Source organism: Hemiscyllium ocellatum, chromosome 12 (assembly GCF_020745735.1).
Source record: "Hemiscyllium ocellatum isolate sHemOce1 chromosome 12, sHemOce1.pat.X.cur, whole genome shotgun sequence".
In the NCBI taxonomy this organism is placed as follows: domain Eukaryota; kingdom Metazoa; phylum Chordata; class Chondrichthyes; order Orectolobiformes; family Hemiscylliidae; genus Hemiscyllium; species Hemiscyllium ocellatum.
The window spans coordinates 46221785-46236332 of record NC_083412.1 but is presented as its reverse complement, the minus strand read 5'-3'; positions in this window follow the sequence as shown (position 1 = coordinate 46236332).

The following is a 14548-nucleotide window of genomic DNA, read 5'->3' as shown; positions in this document are numbered from 1 at the left end:
CTTTTATTGTGCAAGTGTTTTTTTAAAAAAAACCTGGAAGCCTTTTGTTTGAGGCAGTATCTGTTAGCTATAATCAAACTGGCTTTAAAACCCTTCAAACCTAGACCTTTCAGAATCACTGCTTTTACAACCTCTCAAAAAAAACGACAGCATTACCTTGTTAAAGGAGCAGCAGCATCACGCCACCAAGTACACTCATCGTTTCTATATTCAGATTTATGGATTCACCTGTTTTCTATTTTGTTGAGGAATGCTCTTCTAGTGGACTGGAGTACCAATGAGTATTCATAACATGCCAATAAATGCATAAATTCCCAATCATGAGCCAACCTGCTTGAAACGTTCCGAGTTCTTAACAGCAGAACTTTACTTTAGTGCAAGCAAATTGAATTTTTGCTTTCTTCTCCCCATCAGTATCCCTATGAGGTTCGGACTTATGTTACAAAAATATTCTCATTTGATTAAATTCAACAATAGCATGTGGCTTAAGAGAGTAAGTCATCCTCAAGTTCATTAATCGACCTTAGAAAATACCACCACAGCTTCTCATATTAATTCATAGTGCGCAGGCATCATTATCAAGCCGTTCATTTATTACTCATCTTCAATTGCCCTCAAGACAACAAAATGGCTTACTGGGCCAGTTGAGGATGCTGTTATGAGGCAATTACCTAGCAGTGGTCTGAAGTCACAATATAGGCCAGAATGGGGAATGACAGCACATTTCTTTGTCTGAAAGATAACCTTTAAGAAGTAAGTCTAAATTAATGTTTTAAAGGAGAAGAAAGAGCTAAAGGGCCTCATCTTCCAAAGAGGGCACACCAACAGTGATAAGGTAAAGAAACCAGTAAAACTGTACAATTTAAGTTGTAGGTTGTAAGTTACATGTTTTTGATGCAATTTGCCAGTCTTATGCATCACCAAAAGTTCTTCACAATGCATTTTTGAATATTTTTTGCACTGTGCTGCTTCAGAATGCAGCAATATAGGTTCTGAAGGCACTAGGGTGCCTAAACTCCAATAATGGAAACAACCTTTCAACTTCAATAAAATAAAGTCTTAAGAACACTGACAGCAAAACAGTTGAATAGGATGAAACATTAATTTCTAAACAAGTTGAAGGTGAAATTTCAGTTTCTAAGTATAGATCTACTTATTTACAGATCTTCAAAGTGTTCAAAGTTTGTGAGAAGATTTGCAGCTCGGGTGCTTGTTGTTGTGGTTCTGTTCGCCGAGCTGGGAATTTGTGTTGCAGATGTTTCGTCCCCTGTCTAGGTGACATCCTCAGTGCTTGGGAGCCTCCTGTGAAGCGCTTCTGTGATCTTTCCTCCGCCATTTGTAGTGGTTTGAATCTGTCACTTCCGGTTGTCAGTTCCAGCTGTCCGTTGCAGTGGTCAGTATATTGGGTCCAGGTCGATGTGCTTATTGGTTGAATCTGTGGATGAGTGCCATACCTCTAGGAATTCCCTGGAATTCCCAATGGGACAATACTACTATTTTAGGACAAGCCAAACAGAGAACAGCCAGGGAATTCATAGAGGCATGGCACTCATTCACAGATTCAATCAATAAGCACATCGATCTGGACCCAATATACCGACCACTGCAACGGACAGCTGGAACTGACAGCCGGAAGCAGCAGAGACAAACCAGTATAAATGCCGGAGGAAACATCGCAGAAGCGCTTCACAGGAGGCTCCCAAACACTGAGGATGTCACCTAGACAGGGGACGAAACACAAATTCGCAGCTCGGCAAACAGAACCATAACTTCAAAGTGTGTTATCAAAGTTTCCTGAAGAAGGGCTTATGCCCAAAACATCGAATTTCCTGTTCCTTGGATGCTGCCTGACCTGCTGCGCTTTTCCAGCAACACATTTTCAGATCAAAGTTTCTTACAAAGGATTTAAAGTGCCAAAGAAGTGTCATTTTGAAATCGAAATGTTTCTATTAGGATATCAAACAACTTTAAATTTGAAGGTTAGCTGTTTCATTTTAAATCTAGACTTATAGAAAGAAAGTCCTTAAAGCCTGTATGGTACAGCTGTAATACTTCTTAATTACTGCAAAAATTTGTTATATTGCCAACACTTTTAATGGTGAAAAACTGTACTGTTAACATTTGTTGATTTTAGAATCTTTGAATTATAAGCTCTGTGAAACTTTGTAAAGTGAGAGACTGTTAATTTTCTAGCAACTATTTTTGTCACAGCAGCATAGCAAATCTTCCACATTTATCTTTTTTGAGGCTTCAAACTTCATTTCTATAATTTGTGAGAATGACATATAATAAAGCTGAACCGTATATCAACACGTCAACATTACTGTTGCCAAGTTGCAATATCAAGTTGAATTTGTAACCCCTCCTCAAAACATACATACTTATTTATCACTTGTGAAAATGACAAAATGTATTGTAAAAGAATCTCAACGTATCATGCCTTACAGAACATGATAACGTCACAACTGAACTTGTTTCAATCTACAGTAGGCATGAGTATGGAATTAAAATAGAAACCTGAAAACAATCAAATTCAGGCACTTTGGATAAATCTGTATTTAATTTGTGTGGCATGGCCTTCATTTTACCATTTGTTTCCTAAATTCTTGGCTTCTCACCAAAGAAGAACAGGAAGACAGATAAAAGGATCACAAGCCTGGCTTTAGGATCAGGGGTGTTTTGCTTCCTCCTGTCAGCACTGATTTATAGGGTTCAGTTAGTTGTCAATAGCATTCAAATGATAAGAATAACAATGATAAGGGTATGGTTGAACAGCAATGAATGAAATGTTTCAGCCTACTTTTGAAAAAAACCCATGATTATAACAAATAAAAGCAAGTGTTTCATTTGTTTTATGGAGTTTCAACAAGCAAAATCACATATTAATAACAATGCAGGAACTGAATTCAAGATTGTGAAAGATGCAACTTGTTTACTTTTAAAATCTCATCAATATTCTTTTATTTGCAGAGACAAAACAGTTTACTTATAGCATCAAATTAGCCCAACAAGCTTGGATAGCCAATCTTTATCAACCCACATAACATAACCCCACCAGTGACTATTAGTTCTGTAAGCTGCTGACAAAATCTCCATACAGAATCAATTCCCCAATGTACTTTAAAGTGAAAATGCATGGCTTAGCTCTTGAGTTCAAAAATGTTGCATCTATAAATTCAAACATCTGCTGTATCATTAGCATTGCATAGTGATTGCTGGAACAATTCCAAGATCCACTGCATCAACAAATTACTTTCACACTGTCATACCAACCCACTCACTAATGAAATGCCAATTTTGCACTCTCATATCTGTTCACAAAGAATGTGTGGCAGACATAGGTGTAGTTATCCTTGCATTCAGAAAATTAAGATTGAACTTATTTTTGACTTTGGAGCCTGGCAGCACTTAGGGCTACAGGTACCATGAGCACTTTGCAAAAACAGGTTTTGGCATATTTGTGTCCACATGTATGCTGATTAGAGCAGCTCCAAGCTTGTTAGATTGCTTTTTGATTCTGTTTCAAAACAGTGAATATTAGGCCTGGTGATTAAATCTGCATAAGGGGTCTTTGTCTGGTTCTCAGCAACATCATTTTTGCTTGTTTTCAACATTGAGTACTTTCATGAACTGATAGCCAAAATAAGGCCTGGGTATGCCAAAATACTATACACAAACAAGCTGGTACCCTATTGAAGAAATGAAAACTGCAACATGGAATAATCATTATGATTTCAAAATTTACATTGAGCCAACAGCTTATTGATCCTTGCTGGCACTGTGAGGTATAAAAATGCATACATTCACCACTGGATGTTCTAAAAAGGAAGATTGTTGTGTTGCTATATACCTCCATGTCCTTGTTCGCTATGTCTTACATCAAAGTGTTATTTTAAATTGTTATACTAAGAGAAAGACAATCTTTAATCCAATTTTTCTGAAAAAAAATCTACTTCTAGAATAGATAAAAAACCTGTTTTAAAATGTGCAGGATATGGAACACAAAATCCAAAATCATCTCTTTCTTCTTCCCTATTTTCCAATGCTTATTAGCTCAAGAATTCCACCACTACACCTCTCTGCCCCTCTAAGACATTTTCTTCTTTAAAGACACTAAAACTTTAAAAAAAAACCTCCTCTTTGACTCTGCTTTTGATCAACTGGCCTATTATATCACATATGGTGCTATATAAATATAAGCATTGTTGTTCAAGTTGGTATTTAATCTATGTTCATTCTAAAACATCAAAGCATGTTTCCACTCATTTAGGGTCCACTGAGTAATTCACAGGCTGTAAGTAGTTATTATGTACAGGCTTTCAAGGACTGAAAGTCTTTTCATTGCATTTTTATTGCAATGCAATTTATCACATATTAAAAGATCATTTTCTGCATATTTCTATTTCTGAATGAAAGGTTTCTGTCATCTTTCTGTGCCTATCCACTCCTGATATTCAAATAGAAATATTATCAATAGAGATTTCATTCAGCTGCATTGAACAAAAGCAAAGATACCTCTGAAAAAGGCTTTTAACATATTAAAAGCTTTTCAGCTTTTGACAGGGTAGAAAGAAGTGGTTGAGATAAAAAGTGATTTAAATGAGGCAAATTAGATTCTGAACCATCTCACAATTGTTAGAGAAAACTAAAGAATTAAAGAATGTATCAACCTTTGCTTCATTTGTTACTTCAAGCTGCCATTTGCCATTATTTGATAGAAGTTTCTCATATTAAGGAGGGACAGAAAAGTTCAGGGTAGGAATACAAATTAATGAGATGGGATCATTCTAAAATTCAAGCATAGTCTGAGTTGCTACAACAACTGGAATTAAATACAGCCGATTCAGAAACAATTATTTGTATTACTGGAGAAACAAGAGGAGAAAATCAAAGCTGTGATGCCTTATGACAATTAAATTTTCACACACTTAAGGTCAACATTCACAAAATCATCTTCAATTTATTTTCGAGAATAATACAGTCAAAATCGTTAACATATAATACTCAGTAAAATCATTTAAAAGTGCTTTGGAGTACAACAATCATACTACCATAAAAAACTGGGGTGTTTCACTTGCATATCCATTGATACATACATTAAAAACACTGCTGGGATGACATTTATTTTGGAATTTTCATACAAAATTCTCTCCCAATTATCATTTACCAGTGTTTACCAATTATCAGTTTCCAGTGTTGAGTACAAAAGGTATAATCTATTCAACTGATAACATTTATAGCTTTTTGCTAACAATCACACCAATCCTCGGGCTGCACATGACATGGTGTGTGTTTCAGTGGAGAAAAAGAAAGTAGCGAGAGTGATCATCCCTCACTGAGGATGGGTGCATGCTGAAATTAGCAACCTACTCATCAAATGTAAATACATAATTCAGTGACAATGGAGCTAATGACTTGTTCAAATGACTTCAGTATTACCCTGCCCATGCCATAATGTGGTTGGCATTGTTAGGCGTACAGGAGTGGGCAGAAAGCTCTTTTAACAATATTTTGAAATTGTAAAGGAGGTACTATCTTCAGTAGGTGCCTTTTGCATATCAGGGCATCCCCTCCACTGACAGCCCTTCCTTGCCACACTGACTTCATAACTTAACCATCTACATCTATTGTGCCCCACTCTGAAGTCACCAAATCCCTGCCTGACTAAATAGCCCCCACTTACCTGACTTAATAGGAACCCATTAGAGGTTTCTTTCTGGAATTCTGGAACTGCTGGGTAATGAATCCTACTGAAAAATGAAAATTTCACGATCCACAATATTAAACTTGCTGCAGTATATCAAGACAAAGGGTAAGATTGTCTTACGTATGCAGGACTGGCCATTAGGTTTTGTTCTGGGGACGGTTTATCTGGTGTGGGATCTCTTTCCAGGTGGAGATCTCCAGGATTTACTTGGTCTTATGAGATGGAGAAAAGTCATTTGGTTGCTTAGGCTGATTACAACATGCAGTTATATTTGTGTAATAGCAATCATGTACAAGTTACATTCATACCAAACATGCTATTTCAAACAATATAAAGAAGAAGCAAAATGATAGGTCCTGCTCCTTTATAATCCTGAGCTGTTCTTCAGCCAAGTCAGTATGACTTCATCAGATTGGGTGCTTTTTAAGGCCCTCCTCAGCATTAAACCTAATTGTTCTAAGGTTCTTGGACCTGTTAAGAGCACCTACTTCAGAGAAAATGCAATTTGCTGAGAAGAGATAAAAATAAAGTAGCATTGAGCTGTCCAGGCTAGCTTTTAAGTGATGTTGGAAGGTTATATTATGGACTAATGCTGTTGATTTCTAATGAATACTATCTGGTAGTGGCTGCAGGCAGCAATCAGCACAATGCTGCCATTTTGCTCGTATTACTTTAATGGTCATGGTTTTATCATATGCTATGATGCACATGCCTTGTTTTCAAAGGCTTTCCAATTTCACATCTTCCAATTGTTTTCACAATGATTCCATTTAACATCTGCAGAAATATAAAAGTTTCAATGTGGCAATTAAGTTACTACAAATTAAAATGCCATTAAAAACTTTCAAAAAAAGGTGCAACACCTGTGTGGTTTGTATATTAAGACGAAGACAGAGAAAATGATTTAGAGACAGTCTGATCCAAGGTTACATGCTCAGCTAACATAAGCGAAACCAATCATATGAATTTTATTTAATGATGGCCTCATGATATAACACCAAGTAATTCTGAAGACTGGAATGAAAATTTCCATCTCAACACTGTAAATTAACGCAATTTGTGCCCGTTCAGAACAATTTTTGAACAATCACAGCTTTATAATAAGCAAAGTAATTTACCATTTTGATTACAGTTGCGTGAAGAAATAGGATAATCAAGTCCATTTCCAATGTTTTCATTATGCACTAAAATGCTATATATGTACGCAAGCAGAATGAACCAGAAAATATCAAACTGTGTGTGAAATTATACTTGGAGGGTTTACTTAAACTGATTTAAACAATATAATTTACTTCACAAAATCACCATAAAATAATATCTGATTCTGCAATTACCAAGACTTTCGACAGAACATACCCGAGAGAATGGTTTATTTTTCATTGTCAATTTTATATTTCTACTCATTTCAATGGGACAATTAAAGCTGATCACACATAACTAGAAGCACTGATATGGGACAAAAAGTCTACAAAAAGTCTTAAGATTTCAATTATTGAACAATATGATTTTAACATTTTGTGATGACTGAGAAGCTCTTGAGAAATCATATACTTTGACATATTTTATTTAAAGCAGGGCTATTAACTAATCTATGTTTTTCAATCTGAGGGACAACAGTGGACAATAGGCAATATATTCTAAACCAATAGGTGAAAAGTTTAATATTTACTTGAATTGTGGAGGTGTCACAACATTTTTGCTCTGTGCAGGGGTTTTTGTACAGGGGTTCTGTGCAGATTAAGCAGTGGTTGATAAAAGTAACTGATTTGACCTCTCTCAAACTGAATTTGATATTCTATTATGTTGAGATCACTACCCATAGAGAACCTTTAACTATTAAAATGTTTACTAATCCTATCTCATTACACATTACTAGATCTAAACTAGCCTATTCTCAGGTGGATTGTACAACATATTGCTTTAAGAAACAATTCCTGATGTACTCTACAAATTGGTCTTCAATGTTATTCTTGCCCATCTGATTTGTCCAGTCAACATGCTGATGAAAATCACCAAAATAAAAGTAGTGTCCTTCTGACATGCCTCCCTTATTTCCTGACTATTTTGTCCTGATGGCTTTTTTGACCTTTTAACCATTATTACTTATTCTGATTGTACAATTTAGAAGAATGGGAGGTAATCTTATTGCAATATACAAGATCTTGAGGGAAATGGCTACTCTGGATCCTGATAGTGTGTTTTCTCTTGTGATAGAGACTAAAACAAGAGGATATATTTTAAAAAAATAAGATACTCTCCTTTCAAGATGGAGATAAGGACATTTTTCTTTCTTTCTTGGAAAGTAATTAGTCTATGGAATTCTCCTCCTGACAAAGTGATGAAGACTGAATTTATTCGAGGCCAATTAAGATTGCTTTATAGCAGGCAAGGGAGTCAAAGGTTATAGTGATCAAATACAAAACTGAAATTGAAATCATAGCCAAATCAGCCACAAGCTGATCAAATGACTAAGTAGGTTTGAAAGGCAAATGACCTACTCCTGTTTCTTGTTCTTATCAACCTTATCACTAAATGGACAGGGTTCCAGTTGTATCAACAATGCAAATAAATTTTGAATCCCTGACATTCATCTTTACTGTGTGCATTACAATTTTATCTAACTTTCCTCTGCCATATATGGTCTTCCTTGCTGTGAGCATAACTCTCAAACTTCTTGCTCAATGACAACAGCATCTGTCATACATTTGCATTTAAAGATTTCCAGATTCAAACTGGCTTTACGTTTATCAGAAGTGGGAACCTTTTTAGACATTCTTTTTGTATTTGTTTTACTTAATATGCTTTATGCATTATATAAAGGATAGAATAATAATTCTAAAGAAATGACAATTGAAGTTGCTGGAAAAGCTCAGCAGGTCTGGCAGCATCTACGAAGAGAAGTCAGAGTTAACATTTCAGGTCTAATGACCCTTCCTCAGTTCAGAAACATTAACTCTGATTTGACTTCATAGATGCTGCCAGACCTGCTGAGCTTTTCCAGCAGCTTCTGTTTTGGTTTCTGATTTACAGCATCCATAGTTCTTTCAGTTCTTAATAATTCTAAACCTATACTTTACTGAGACATAAAGCTTTTATGAATTGGGTTCAAGTGAAGTACCACCCTGACAGGGATTGATAGTTTCAACTATTAGCTTAGATAATAAAGGGAAGTAGAAGCAGATGTCTGAAACATGTTACCAGTTGTGATTGAGGGAGATGCTGTGAAAAGTATCGCACCATGTATTTTGGAGAAATAACTCAATGAGAATTAGTATTAAGACTGGCAAATGGCTACACAGGAAAAAAAATGTTAACAATTAGCTGTTTAGATGTTGAGGAAATCCTGTTCAACTTGAGACCACGGGTTTGTGATCATTGACAAACTGAATAACAACTTAAAAGTACAGCAGAAATATTATAAAACAGCAAACATTTGACTTGTAGATGACAACATGACTGTTAAAAAGAGTTTTTGGTGTATTATAAAAATAGGTTTTATTCCCCAAAGGATGTAATGAGTGAAACATGTGAATTTTTCATATTGAGTTTCAAAATTCCAAAGTAATTTTTCAATAGATTGACATCATTGAGACCTACAAAAGGTTATGATCTGAAGATTATGACACAGGATTCAAGATGTCAACTAATTTATAAATATTTATGAATAATTTACTCCTATTCCTACACATGGATATCAGGGAGGAATAGTTCATTTTTACATGTTTACAGATAAAGCATTATTGGGTAAATGTAGAATATTTCACAAAGTTATACCAGCTGGTTTGACAATCTCAGAACCTTGGAGAATCACTGTGTCATGTAGATAATGCACTACATAGCCAGCAAGTCTTCATGTTAACAGGAATGCAGATATCACAATTACTTGTGACCAGATGAGCTGAGCTATATGATTCTAATGGAGTACGTTCAATATGCTTCAATTTACAAGCCTTCACAAACCTTGCAAAAATGCCTCACTTACTTCAGTCAATTTGATGGAACAATTGATTACATCATATCATACTATAAGTAACAACAGTACAATCTAAGTCAATTACACTGAATACCTCATTGCTCTAATCACCTTACAGCACTCTTATTCATTCAGTGGAACCAGAAAGAGAAAGCAAGAAGAGGAAATGAAGTTTTGAAATACTTTTCTTCCAGAAAATATTGGCTTTGAACAGATGATAATGAAATCATCAGATGACAAACCAGTATGGAAAGGAATGGTCAATAAAATTGAAGCAAGCTCAACTTTTCACACCTGAAAAGCTAACATTTCCCTTAAATGTACATTTTAACTTTAAAGTGTATGTACAATTAATTGCCTTCATGTGCAATAACCATTCATCAATAATACCAACATTTATGAAAGAGCATAATGAATGGATTGATCTTTATTCGAGAAACAATGGACATGACATGGTTGAATCTACAAAATGTACAAGAAGAAGGCAATGAACGAGAAATGTTGAGCGACATGAGGCTGAAGGACAGCAACATTAATTCAAACTGAATGAGAATAAACACCGGCAAAGATATTGTTCCTATATAATTGCTAATGAAGGTTTTTCCCATTCAACACGCAGCACAGTGACATTGCAAGTTAGAACCCTTCCAAACATTTTTTATGATAAGTATTCCAGTAAGTATGTCATCTATCAATAAGTAACACAAATATGCACCCCAAAATTTCATTGTATCTTCATGTTTAAAGCATTGAATATTTATTTTATATTTTAATTTCATAAAACTGGAACGACAGGGCAGCTTACCAGTAAGTTATTTCAATTCTCACTTAAGGTTAAATGTGAGGAAACTGAATTGGTATCAGCAATACAATTATAATAATGGCTTCTCTCATAAAAGGTCAATAAAATGGTCATGTAAAAGCCTGATTTCAAGGGATCACTTGTACCCACATTGTTCATTCTTTGCACAATCTTGCTTTAAGTTATACTTTTCAAATTTAGATTTTGCTTTTAAATCAGAGCAATCTTGTGCTGTTCCGGAAATCAAGTTGCTGAGCCAATTGGGATCTGGATGGAAATATTCAATCTAAATCTGTACTGCATGGTACTGTTGCAAATTTAAAGTACATTGAAAGCGAATAAATCAGTCACTCAGTATTCGAACTGTCGCTCAGCTAAACAGAATACTGACTGTGACAAAAGACTGAATTATACAGACAGAACGGCCTTATTTGAAACCTTTTGGCTGGTATGGATAGATTCTACAAAGGGCACTGCTGGGTCAGTTTTAAAATGAATGATTGACCTGCTTTATTATCCTGTCACGGGGAAAATAAAACAAGCATAGCTGATATTAAAATGAAAGGGTCAGTGATATTTTCTGGAAACAGGTGAATAGTTTGGGCCATCCTCTTATTGCAAAGGAATAAATCAGTCCTGGAATTTGAGTGAGACTGTATTAATTCCTAATTTTTGCTCAGTGCACAATAACAAGATGACTGAATATCTGTGACAGATAAAGATTTAAAAGGAAGGATGATTAATGAGGACTTGGAACACAGGCATTTGCATGGGGAATAATCTGACTATTTTTTCTCATAACAGGTAAACATTTTTTGAACTTGATTGACTATTGTCCAATTCCGAAAGTAAAACATTGACAAGAAATTAATACTTAACCATTTTTTTTCCCCCGAGTATGGCTGCTCTTTGATGCTTGCCTATTACTATGCAAGATTTGAAACTTGATACCTTTCAGAGAACATCTCATATTAGTGAGATCTATGGCTTGATGAAAATAAAGAAAGCTTGATAAAAATGTTTCTCCATGTTTTCTGCACCCATTCCTCCTCCCCAAGCATTCCTCTACGAAACACTGTTATTCCTCCAGGTAAAGTTTACTGATGGAAAATTCAATAGATATTTGGTTGCAAGTTCTAGTTTGTCTATGAAATGATGTAAATCTACAAATGTTCTAATCCCTGCAGTTTTAATTGAACCATTACTTCTTTTATCTTTTTCTTGGCACATTGTGGAAGGTTCGTATCACTATGTTAATAGTCATCTGAATGAGATTGAGTTGAGCATTTGTATTGCTACAAACACTAATCAAAGTGATATCTCTCATTATATAAATTTTCCTTCCATTGTTTTTAAACAAAATGCAAAAATAAATCATACACGAGTATAATTTTTTTTTGTATTTTTGAGATGCTGGTTTTGAACTGAGGTGTATAAAGTTAAAAATCACACAACACCAGGCTATAGTCCAATAGGTTTATTTGGAAGCACGAGCTTTTGGAGCGCTGCTCCTTCATCAGGTGGTTGTGTAGTATAAGATCATAAGATACAGAATTTATAGCAAACGTTTAGCATGTGTGATGTAACTGAAATTATATATTGAAAAAGGCCGAGATTGTTTAAGTTTCTCATCTTTCAGAATGAACATGTTGGTTTCAGTTCTTTCATATGTAAATTGCAGAACTTTTGTAAAGTTAAATTCTCAAGTGAAATTTAATAATTGGTGTCATGTTGGCCTAAGTAATGCATTTAAGGAGTGAGGTGCCCTTTGAGACTGTCTGTGCCACAATGTTCAGACCGACTCTAATCTTACATGGAATTTTACAGAATCTTACATGGATTCATGCAGTTTATGAGCAAAACAAAATGTGTGTTTGTATGTGTGTGTAGAAGTGCACGTGTGTAGGAGTGTCTGTGTGTGGGACACGACAGGTGACCCCACTACACCACACACACACACTCCTGCAGACACACACACACTGCTACAGACTCATACACTCACGTAGACCCTCTCTCATACACAAGCTCTCTCTTATACACTCACACATGCACCCTCTCACAGACTTATACCCCTTTGCACTCACACACATTCAAACTCTCTCACAGCCACTCATCACCACCCCCGCCACACACACACCCATACGCATACATACACATATAAGTTTGTGGGTTTAATTGGAAGCACTAGCTTTCAGAGTGATGCTTGTTCATCAGATGGTTGTGGAATACAATTGATATCAAAAAGTTAGATGGAAGGAGCAAAGCTGTGGTCACTAAATTTCCTGATGTTATGAACACGAGCAGAAAAGTAAATTGTGAAGAGGAAATAAGAAAGATGCAGATGGACATGAGAGAGTAAGCAAAAAGTTGGCAAATAGAGAAAAAAATGGGAAAATATGAGGCTGTTCATTTTGACATGGAGAATAAAAAAAAGTATTACTTGAACAGATAATAAGTGCAGAATTCTAAAGTGTAAAGTGATTTATATATGCTAATGGCTAAATCACAAAATGATAGGATGTAAATACAGCAAGTAATTAAGGCGGCTATGGAATGCGAGCTATTGTTACAAGAAGACGGCAGTTGCAGTGGGAAGAGCGAGGGCCAGTCGCTCCTTCCAGGGGCCTAATGGGGAGTTTTCAGTAGTCTCGTTGAGAAGTTAGAATAGTAGGAATGGTGGTTAGAGCAGTTGAATGCTCCACCTGCAGAATATGGGACGTAAGGATCACCACTAGTGTCCCTGCTGACTGCATCTGCAGGAAGTGCACCCAACTGCAGTCCTCGAAAACTGCATTAGGGAACTGGAGCTGGAGCTGGATGAATTTTGGATCATTTTGAAGGCAGAGGGAATTATTGAGGGAATTACAGGAAGGTAGTCACTCCTCAGGTACAAGAAAAAAGATAGATGGGTTATGGTCAGGGGACGGAAAGGGAACCGATAGAAAGTGCAGGGATCCCGTGTGGCTGTTCCCCTCAACAACAAATATACCATTTTAGATACTGTTGGGGGCGGGGGACTTACTGTTGGGGGGTAAGCAATGGGGCACAAGTCTCTGGCACAGAGTCTGTCCCTGTTGCTCAGAAGGGAAGGTGAGAGAGGAGCAAAGCATTGGAATTTGGTGACTCTATAGTTAGGGGGACAGATAGGAAATTCTGTGGGAATGATTAAGACTCAAGGTTGGTGTGTTGCCTCCCAGGTGCAAGGGTTCTTGATGTCTCTGATCATGTTTTCGGGATCTTTGAGGGGGAGGGAGAGCAGCTCCAAGTCATGGTCCACATAGGCACCAACGACACAGGTAGGAAGAGAGATGGAGATTCTAGGCAGACATTCAGGGAACTAGGGTGGAAGTTTAGAGCTAGAACAAACTGAGTTATTAGCTCTGGTTTGTTGGCCATGCCACGTGCTAGCAAGGCAAGGAATAGGAAAAGAGAGGAGTTGAACACATGGCTACAGGGATGGTGCAGGAGGGAGGTTTCGGATTCCTGGATAACTGGGGCTCTTTCTGGGGTAGGTGAGACCTTGACAAACAGAATGGTCTTCCCTTGAACCAGAGGGGTTGCAATATCCTGGGGGAGAAATTTGATAATGCTCTTTGGGAGGTTTAAACAAATTCAGTAGGGGAATTGGAACTGAAATTGTATTCAGGAGTTTGAGAGTAGCGAGGTCAGAAATAAGATTGCAAGGTCGCATGAGGGCACTGACAAGCAAGAAGTTGGTTTGAAGTGTGTCTACTTCAATGCCAGGAGTATCCGGATTAAGGTGGGTGAACTTGCAATATGGGTTGGTACCTGGGATTTTGATGTTGTGGCCATTTCGGAGACATGGATAGAGCAGGGACAGCAATGGTTGTTGCAGGTTCTGGGATTTAGATCTTTCAGTAAGAACAGAGAAAATGGTAAAAGAGGGAAGTTGTGGCATTGCTAATCCAGGATAGCGTTACGGTAGCAGAAACAATATTTGAGGACTCGTCTACTGACGTAGTATGGGCTGAGGTTAGAAACAGGAAAGGACAGGTCACCCTGTTGGGAGTTTTCTATGGGCCTCAGAATAGTTCCAGAGATGTAG